The sequence below is a fragment of the Pteropus medius genome, unplaced genomic scaffold (assembly GCF_902729225.1).
Source record: "Pteropus medius unplaced genomic scaffold, Ma_sr-lr_union100, whole genome shotgun sequence".
Classification (NCBI taxonomy): Eukaryota; Metazoa; Chordata; class Mammalia; order Chiroptera; family Pteropodidae; genus Pteropus; species Pteropus medius.
Genome location: NW_024350325.1, coordinates 4,576,115 through 4,586,124, shown reverse-complemented (window position 1 = coordinate 4,586,124; position 10,010 = coordinate 4,576,115). Strand labels below are relative to the sequence as shown.

General features: G+C 34.1%; 1 pseudogene; it reads left to right on the top strand.

Annotated features, from left to right (window-relative positions):
- Window positions 1-1,288: 1,288 nt before the first annotated feature.
- LOC120583788 (centromere protein P-like) lies at window positions 1,289-7,677 on the top strand (annotated as a pseudogene).
- The last annotated feature ends 2,333 nt before the right edge of the window (window positions 7,678-10,010 follow it).

Genomic DNA, 10,010 nt, shown 5'->3' with positions numbered 1-10,010 from the left:
GCCCTGATTAGCACTGTGTGGGCCGATCGGCATTAGGCTGGAGCACAGCATTTTTGGGGGAAGAACATATGGGAAGTACAGATGTTCGAAGGGTGGCTTCACTCCATGTGCAGCCAGCAACCCTCCTTGAAGAATTATCATATCTTATCTTGAATAAGTAAATGCAGGAAGGATTCACAAAAAAGTGCTGTCTGAGAAAGAGCCTGATCTTTTCTATTCAGAGACTCCTTACCTGGTTTTCCTATAGGCACCATGACTTTAAAATGTGTCCTCGATGCATACAAACACTACTTCCCTCTGTCTATTACCGAAAAAGAAAATATTAATAGCATCATATACCAGAAATAATCTAAGATTCTATCTTCTAAAGGAGTCCAAATGTTACCAGGTGATATAATTTATCAATACGCATTATTACAGTATTCATTATTTATGCATTTATTAATTAAACAAGTTTATGAAGCACCTGCAACAGACCAAAAATTTTAAAGGGATAATGGATCTAGGCATGTAGAAAAATGAAGGCCAATAAAAAGGAATTCATTTACTTACAAAGGACACAATGTGACATGGTGAAATGTAAATTAGATGACAGACAAGTAATTAGTCCCGATTCTTCCAATAATTAGCTGTGCTCTTTGGGCCTCAGTTTTCTCACTCAGAGCTAACCATGTTCAACTAAATGAATAAAAATGCCCCTTTCAGGCCTAAAATGTTAAGAATTTATCTTCTCAATCATGGACTTAATTTATTTATTAATTTATTCATTTACACAAGAATTTCAGAGCCTAATCTGTCCCAGGCACAGTTCAAAGTGATGGAGACTCTCTGGTTATAAGACACTTGGGCTTACATTCTGGTGTGGCAAGACAAATTTTATCGTGTAAGTAAGTTCATAAACAATATACTATCAAGTAGTCATCAGGACTGTGAAGAAAAGTAAGACAAGGAAATAAAATAAAGAATAGTAGACAATTTAGTTAGGGTGGTCAAAGTAGATGCTTCTTTGATACCAACAACAAACAAGCATAATAATCAATTAACAAGATACTTTTTGATAGGGATAATGTTCTTTTAAAAACAAAATATGATTTTAAGAGAAAGAAGTGGGGCCATAGCTTATGTTGGACTTTCAGACCATCTTGAGGAGGTAGGGTTCTCACTCCAGGTTCAGTGGGAATGATTTTATCCCAGGGATTGAGGTGACAATTTTACACTAAAGAGAATGTACTCTGGCTGTTTGCTTAGAGAAGGGATTTTAAAGAGTAAGGTAAGAAACAGGAGGACCATGGTGGCACTGCAGAAGGCCAGGTAAGAGACATCAGTGGCTTGCCTACAGTGAAAGCAGTGGAAATGAAGTAAACTTGGTAAGTTCATGATAGATGGGATGTGAGGACAGAGAAAAAGAGAATACTTAAGGATGAGTCCTAATTTTCACTTGAGCAACAAAGACGATTGATCTATTATTTGCCAAATTGGAGAAGACTTGGGGAGATTAAAATCTGTGTAGTAGGAGCTCAAGAGGTTGCAGTGAGGAGGAGAGGCAGTAGGGGCTCCTGGGCAGGAAGAAAATCGGGAGTGGGACACCATCTGAATATGCAAACTTATTAAAGGCTAGCATAGAATGCCAGGCAGTATTTAATGCCTAATATGAGATTTTGGTGATTCGTTTAGAGGAAAATTAGTCAGTAGGACTGTGTTATATTTTGAGCAGTATAGAGGTGCTCAGCGGCAGTGTGGAACAGGACAATTGATGGCTTCACCCCTGACTGGGATTTTGCTTCATGGGCAGGACAGAGGGAAACACCAACATGGGAGCAAAGCATGTTTTCAAGGAAGGGGTTGTTATGATGAACCCATAGCATCTAAACTGGATAAGGATGGGGCAAGAATGTTTAATGGAGAGTGAATAAGTGGTAGAGTCAACAGACTCTCTCTCTCGGACTCAGAGTGCTACTTAAAAACATCAACCACCACTCCTTTATGTGAGAAGCTCTTTGTCTTAGGAGGATCTGCCTCCCTAAATTAGAAGTTAAAATTCACTTTCTCAGCCCCCTTGGAGCACTGTAATCTGCAATCCACCTAACAGACTCTATGGCAGAGTTTGATTCCGAAGCTGGTGGTCAGGATAAGCTTTTACTCCAAGTATATACATTTGGAAAATGTGATCACACTCGTCCGGCTCCAGAGGCAGTGGTGGCAAAGGTCACACCCTGCGCCTGCCTCAGTGGGGCCTGCCATGGTGTCTAAACAGCGGCATTGGCGGTGTTCGCTCCGGAGCAGCTCTGAGGGGGAAATCTGGGTACTGTTCTGTACTGCAGAGACTCCAGTCTTGGTCCTTGGGCCTATGTAAAGACTTTGTGTGCTACCAAATATCCTTCGATAAATTCCTTTTCTGCTTAAGCTAATGGTTTCTGACTGATTCAGAGACATTACAGTCCCTGGTGATAATGAGGTCCATCATTTGATTAGGGCAGTGGGTCATGGAGATGAGGCCATCAAGAAATAGAAAGACCTGGATATTGAATTATAGTTAAAAACTTTATAAATTACTCACTGGGAATGTCTGATAATGCTTGATACCAAAGTAAATGCATATAAACATCTAGACATCCAGAAAAAATTCAGCAAAGAAATCTTTGTGAGTCATTACTCCACCATTATCTTTACCACTCAATGTGCCCACCCATTGTGAAGGATATAGAAGGTCCTGGTGTAGCTGCTTGGAAGACAGTGACACAAAGGATGCTTGTGATTTCCACTCCTTTCCAGCTCAGGGATTTTAGCACAGTATTTATACATAGTAGACAGACAGAAAGTCATGTCTGAACAATTAACAATTAGTTAAGAGTTTAATGTTTTGTTTTGTTTTTTAACTTGGGTTATTTTAGGAGCTTTTTTCTATTCTAAATCTGCCAGATTAATTTTATTTATAAAAGCTGCCATGTCTCTTCATTTTCAAAGAATATCACCAAATACTTATTTTCTCTTCTAATAAGAGCAAAGCCTGCAAGAATGTCTATAACTGAACTCTATTTTATCTTGAGGAAGAAAATGTAGAGGAAAAAAAATTGTTTCAGTGAATTGTAAAGAATCTTTATATTTGAAAACATTAAAGTTCCACAAAACTAGTTGAGAAATAAGCAAATATTTGAAGGAGGATGTCATTAAAAAAATATCCCAGAAGGATTTGGATTGTACAAGAGATGAAGTGAGTATTAATATGAATACTATTCATACATTTATTTCTATTTTGCATACATGTGTGTTTTGCATGTTGTAGATAGATGTAATGGCTAAAGTGACACTTATTGTTCATATTATACAATTCCAATAGCTTTGATGTAGTCTATGTCACCATATGGTCAAAGCTTCGAAACATAATACACTTCTTTTTGACAGGAGGATATCAAGTAAATATTTATATACAACAATAAATTCTACCATAAGTTTTTATTTTTTCTTAATTATTTATGTACCTAATGTTAATTTTGCTAACATTTAAGGAGATTTGTCAAACACCTTTAAAAACTAAATGATCTAATTTGTCATTCAATCTGTTAATTCCATTTGTTTTTCCCCTAGAGATCTTCTCCCCAGGTATTTCCATCTGCTTATTTCAGTCCAAATTGTTGACCGAGCCTGTATCACAGGGATTATCATAGGACTTCCCATCAACATGTCTGATGTTGGATTATGTTTCCTGGATCCTATGTCTTCTCTCAAAGAAGTCTTGTGTTAAAAGTTCACCAGGCAGATTATGAGATGTGCTACATTTTATCTTCACTATTGTAACTTAAAAATAGTTGGATCATCTTTGGCCATAAGGTGCCTATGCTCATTGTACACAGATAACAGATGAAAAATTGTATTTGAAAGTGAAAAAAAGAAATGACAGATAATTGAAAATAGGTATTTTTGGAAGAAATTTACTACATCAAAACTTTTTTTTTTAAACTAATGGCTTATTTAAAATGGCTCTCTGGGTCACATTTTTTAATGTTTTCTTTATTAAATGATTTTATTAAGATATTAGTTTCTTGCTAATTCTGAAAGCATTATAAGCCAAAATTAAAATGCCCGTAGTTTTATATTTCTTATTTAGAATATAATGAGAAAAGGTTTTTCTATAAAAAATATCTATGATTATAATTCTTTAATACAGAATTCTTAATTAAAAATTACAAAATAAAAATAAATATTTGCATAGCCTTACTTAAGTGATTATAATTAAGCTAACAAAAATAGTAATTGTCTACTTTTTATATAGCTTGCATAAATACTAGTCAAATACTATACACTGCATCTCAACTTCATATAGCAGATGAACTCCAAGTTAACATTTGCTAAAGGAATCGCTGTATCTATTAAAATAAATTAATGAATTAATTTTTTTTAGTCAATAAATTTCCAAAGCAAAACAATGACCAGTTTATTTACACCACTTATTAAGCAATTGTTTCTTTCAGATCCTCAATAAAAGGGCATGTCCTCATATAAAGCCTTAAGCAATTGTTTCTTTCAGATCCTCAATAAAAGGGCATGTTCTCATGTAAAGCCTTGTTGTAAATAGCATTACGACTTGGAGGTAGATTAAATCTAGAAAATAATTGCCATTGGGTTCAATATTTTTGTTATGAAAACAAGAAATCATCCTATATGTAATTAGGTTTCAAATATTTGAAATGCAATCATCCTAAATCGATGACACTTTAAAAAATTTGTTTATGTATTTCTTTGTTTATATTGATTCTCTGAACATATAGAATCATTAGCAAAAGAAGGTGATTAGGAAAATATTAACTGGTAAACCAGTTAGCATGTTATGAATAGTGAGCAGGATTTCCCGCCCTCTCATAGAGCCCTAGAATTCTTGTTTAGTGTTGTTAGTTCTTTTCAAAGTCTTTCCATTCTTTAGTCTAAGAACTCCTTTTTTCCTTACCCTCAGATCAGTTGATAATGGAAAAATGAATGTTGAGGGAAACAACTTACCATGTCTCCGAGAGCCCCTGAACAAGAGTTCTTAGAAGGTATGTCAATTCAAGGCCCTGACTGCTCTTTATCCAAACTATTCTCAGAGCTATGTCTGAAGCAAGCAGCCTTGAGGGATGAAGTCATGTCTCCCTCTGGGACAAAGAATGGTTTGGTTTGTTCCCTTAACTCTGGGACCTATATGTTGTAGAGATATATGTTCTTTTATTCCTCTAAAGAGTGCTGTATTGTGCTTGGTGTTGTTCTAGTGGGCACTTAACTAGCTAAACTCAAACTAAAAAATCTGTCTCCCCAGGAATAGTGGGTGTTCAAATCTCATGTTAAGTATTAGCCTTAGCTGGATTGCTTAGATTCTCCACCATGTGAGGTTACATGTGAGGTTCATGTTCACATGAGGTTCAGGGACCAACCAGAAACCTGAGTGGAGTTTATACACAGAACATGAGGTTCCTTTCCCCATTTCTGGGTCTTTCTTTTCTGGAATTCCCCCATCTATTTCTAGTGGCTGTGACTGACCTAAACTCTGTCTTCTAGTTCTTCAAGCCATCAAAGGTGAAATAGTTTATCCAAATGTTAGACATGTCACAAGATGCTCTGGCTAAAAGCCATTAGAATGAAAATTTTACTTAATGTTATTTCCTTCTTCCAAGGGTTAACTCCTATCTAGTATCTGCCTGAATTTTTGTCATTCTCCAATGCATTAGATAGTTGTTTTTCAAATTTTGCCTAGAGTTAATTATCTGTGAAAGAATCAGATTGATAGGAAATATTCTGCTGTACCAGATCTGGAAACCCTGTTCTACTTTAATTGAGAAAGTAAAAATTTTAAAGAAATCTTGCTGCAATCAATCCCTAAATATGCTATATCCTTGCTTTTCATATCTGCTCTACTTTTACTTCTTTATAAGAACCACTTTCATCTTTATAAAACACTGTTTAGCTTTTATGACATTCAAGGAAAAGGTAAACTTATAACAGCAGTAAAAAATAAAATAGGCATCTCATCCAAGCAATGATGCAAACCCTATTTAATTTGTAAATAAAACCTGAAAATAAAATCACTTCTTCCATTAACAATGTCATATACTTTTTAAAATTCAAATTTAAGACTCGTAACTAAACTATTGACTAAATCAAGTTTTAGAGTTCACATTTCTGGATAAAGAGGCCTACCACTCCCTTCTTACTGTTTCTGTGTAGCTACAGTGAGTTTTAGGATGGTCCAGGAGGCATTTGAATAGATTTGTTTCTACTATACACACATACACATTTTACTCACTTAGGAGACATGAGTTCATTAAGTGACAGTAAACTTGGTTTAAAATTAAAATATGACATTTTTATTTTAAAATAAAACATTTTTAACCTAACACCTTCATATAATTTTAAGAAGCATCAGGTAAAGCAGTTATTTTAAGAATTGGAAAAAATATTATTATATAAAGGAATACTGCAGTTGATAGCATTTAATCTTCTGGAGGATTTCAAGATTTTTTTACAGTCTCATGTACAGTAAAATATCACTACATATGGTTAATTGAATTGGTCCATTTGAGTTAGTAAAGATGCAGAACTAGGAAATATATTTAAATGCATGCAGCTTTAATTTTTTTCAAGAGTATTCAATAAATAGCCATAGGCTAACAAAGTGCTGCCTACTAGGAGTCCACAAGGGGCACATTAGCAAGAATATCAATTGTTCAGCATTTTCAATGTGCTCGAAGATGATTTGAAGGCATTTAATCTCTTTCTCATATCTCAAATACCTCTTTAGTTTGCTTAGAAAATCCTTTCTTTAGAGAATAAGTCAAAAGTAAACTTTCCTCTGGCACAACATTAATGTAGTTCCATTGTTCTCTGTATGATTCCCCATTAATTTAACAGACTTCATTTTCTTTGGAACTTCCTAGGAGAAAAACAGAGTCCACTGAAAATTATTATAATATATAAACAATCAAAATTGTGTAGTGTGCCAGCTGACATGGGCACTTTTAATATGCAATACTAGTCCCCATTGAGGAATGTGATTGGTGATTTGATTGTTTATATTACCCTTCTTCTGTTAGGATGATTTTTGCATAGATTTTTAAAAGGTGGCTTACAGAAGCCCAGTGCTAGCTCCCCACTGTGGAAGCCAAGATTGCAGTCCTGAGTTGGGCCTGTGAGGAGCCACCGGCACCTGAGGAAGACACCACCCAAATCCAGAAATCATTTCAAGAAATATACCAATCAGATTCTGAAGGATGGGAATCTTCAAAAGATCGAAGAGGTAGTCATGAACATTTAGAATCAGAACTTCTATTTTCAAGTACCCTTACTGGCATCATTTTTAGAAATTACTCCACTACTAGAAGACAGAGAACCTAAAAAGCACTGAGATGACAGAAAAGAATATAGAGAGTTCTACAGAAACACGAATTATCAGGAAATTGCCACATGATTACATTTCAACTTGAATTTGAGATTCTGGAAGTCCAGAATAAGGAGAAATTATCTTCTGTTATTACTGACCTCAACATAATAATGGAGCCCATCACATACTCAGAATTAAGTGAATTTGTGGCTAGAGCAGAAGAAAGAAGAGATCTGTTCATGTTTTTTTGAAGCCTACACTTTTTTGTGGAATGGTGTTAATATTGTAAACGCACATTTAAACATGTTAAGGGACCATTTCTTACTAAATGAACCAACACTCCTGGGAGAAATGGCAAATAACAGATCAAGGCCAGGAAAGTATGAGGTGTGCCTGAAACAGCTCATTGTACCAACAGGCATGAAAAATCACTGAGGACATGTGAACAGAACGTAGAAGCCAGCATGAACACAATTTGAGCACCTCAGAAAGAGTAAGGATGGGAATGGATTATAACGTCAAATGCAAAATCTTTTTTATAATAACAAAGAAAAGAATGTCAAAAGGGTCAGAGCTTTTTCTGCAGAATAATGTCAACTAATGAGTATAGAAGGAATCATAGAGTTAGAAAATCACTACTGTGAAACCTCCAATGTAGTGTCTTAATTATAAGAAGAAGATACCACGTTGACCAAATGTCTCAGCATCACCAATAATGGGCCAACTCGACATTGTGTGCTTCCTGATATGATGCAAAAATAAGTACATGGCATCACCTGTGTGGGATTCTTGACAAAAATGTTTCACCTAAATCTAACCATGAAGAAACAATCAAACAAATGCAGATTAGGAGACATTCTACAAGATAACTGGCTTGGACCCTTCAACAAAATGAAGGTGTGAAACATTCAAATATGCAGGGAACTGATACTTTAGATTGCAGAAGACTAAAGGGTCAGTATGTAAACTCAAATTAGATCTTGAGTGATACACACACATAGACAATAATTTAGGACATTATCGGGACAATTATTTAGGTAAGACATTGTTGAGAAACCTGAATATGGACTGTATGTTAGAAGATACTTAATCAATGTTAAATTTCTTAAGTTTCATAATGTGAGAGAATATGATCATTGTCTCATGTTTATGTAAGAAAATGTCCTTGTTCTTAGATTCATATGAAAGATTCATACAGAAGTGACATGTTATAATATCTGCAACTTATATTCAAATGGTCCAGACTCTGTCTCCTGCAAATACATATGTATGTATGTATGTATGTATGTATGAGTGTATGTATGTATGTAAGTATAGATATGGATATGGAAAGAGAAATAGATAAATAAATGTGACAAAATATTATTAATTGTTGAATGTAGGTGAAGAGTATATAGATGTTCATTGTTTTATTCTTTCAACTTTTCTATAGTCTCATAAATATTGTTAAATAAAAAGAGGAATCAATGCCAAATATTTGTGGAAAATAAGGCAATTTGCCTTAAGTTAATTTTAACTCTGATTTATCCTTAACTCATGTTAAATATTTACATATAAAATTTATTTTAAGTTAATTTAGAAGTTACCCTTGAAGGGATTCTTAACCTATGGTACATGAATCTCTAGAGGACTTGGGAATGGTTTTATAAATCTTTTGATACATGCACTGTTTGTATATGTGTACTTTTCTGTATAGAGGGTTCATCATAGCCTTCATCATATCCTCAAAGGGGTTCATCCTTCAAATAGTTAAGAACTACTGCCTTAGAATGGATTTACAATTTATGATGCATTCTTTATTCTGAGTATCACAATAAAAGTTAAATTAGCATTTAGTTCATGTATAAATTGGGTAATTGTGAACATAATTCTCAGCTTATTCAAAACAAAGGAACTTCAGCAGATTCTAATTTATGAAAAGATTTACTCATAGCAGTTGGTAGTTTAACGTAAGTTTATTTGACCACAGAGATTCTGTTACTTAGAAACACAAAATGACATTTTAATAACATGATGTATTTCTTTTCTTTTCCAAACAAATGTGTATTTAGTGCAATCGTATGATATTTTTAATACAATCTGCCTCCCCTTAGAAAAAAAATGAAATAAAAATCTGGCTTATATAATAGTCTTTATATATAGAAAAAGTTGCATTAGAAAAAAAAAACAACCATATTAAATTTTATAAAATAATTTAGAAACTCTACTAACAAATTATTGGCAATAATTCAAGTTTTATTACAATGAAAAAGGTAGCCAATTTATTCCTTCATGACCATCAATGATCTTTCAGAATCACTTTTAAAGTGCAGATTGCTTTAATGCACTTCAACTTTTGCCATCGCTGTGCTGTCTTCATTATTCTGAAGTGAGTTTGGATATTGCTTTTCCAAAGATTTAAATTATTTTTTACACAGATAGAGCTTCACAGGAGCTCTGTGAACCAGTATGTGGGACTGGTTATTATTGCCATAATTTGGAAAACTTCTGGAACAAGACTTAAATGAGGTCATGGGACATTTCTACTTGAAACTGAGTCATTAGTGTTATTTAAATTCAACTTCCTATAGTGTCTTTCTAAGAAGAATTTTTACTGCTTTGTCTTTCTTGTTTCATTTCATGCCTAAGGATTATAGTTTATTCAAGGTTTGTATTTCTCTATATA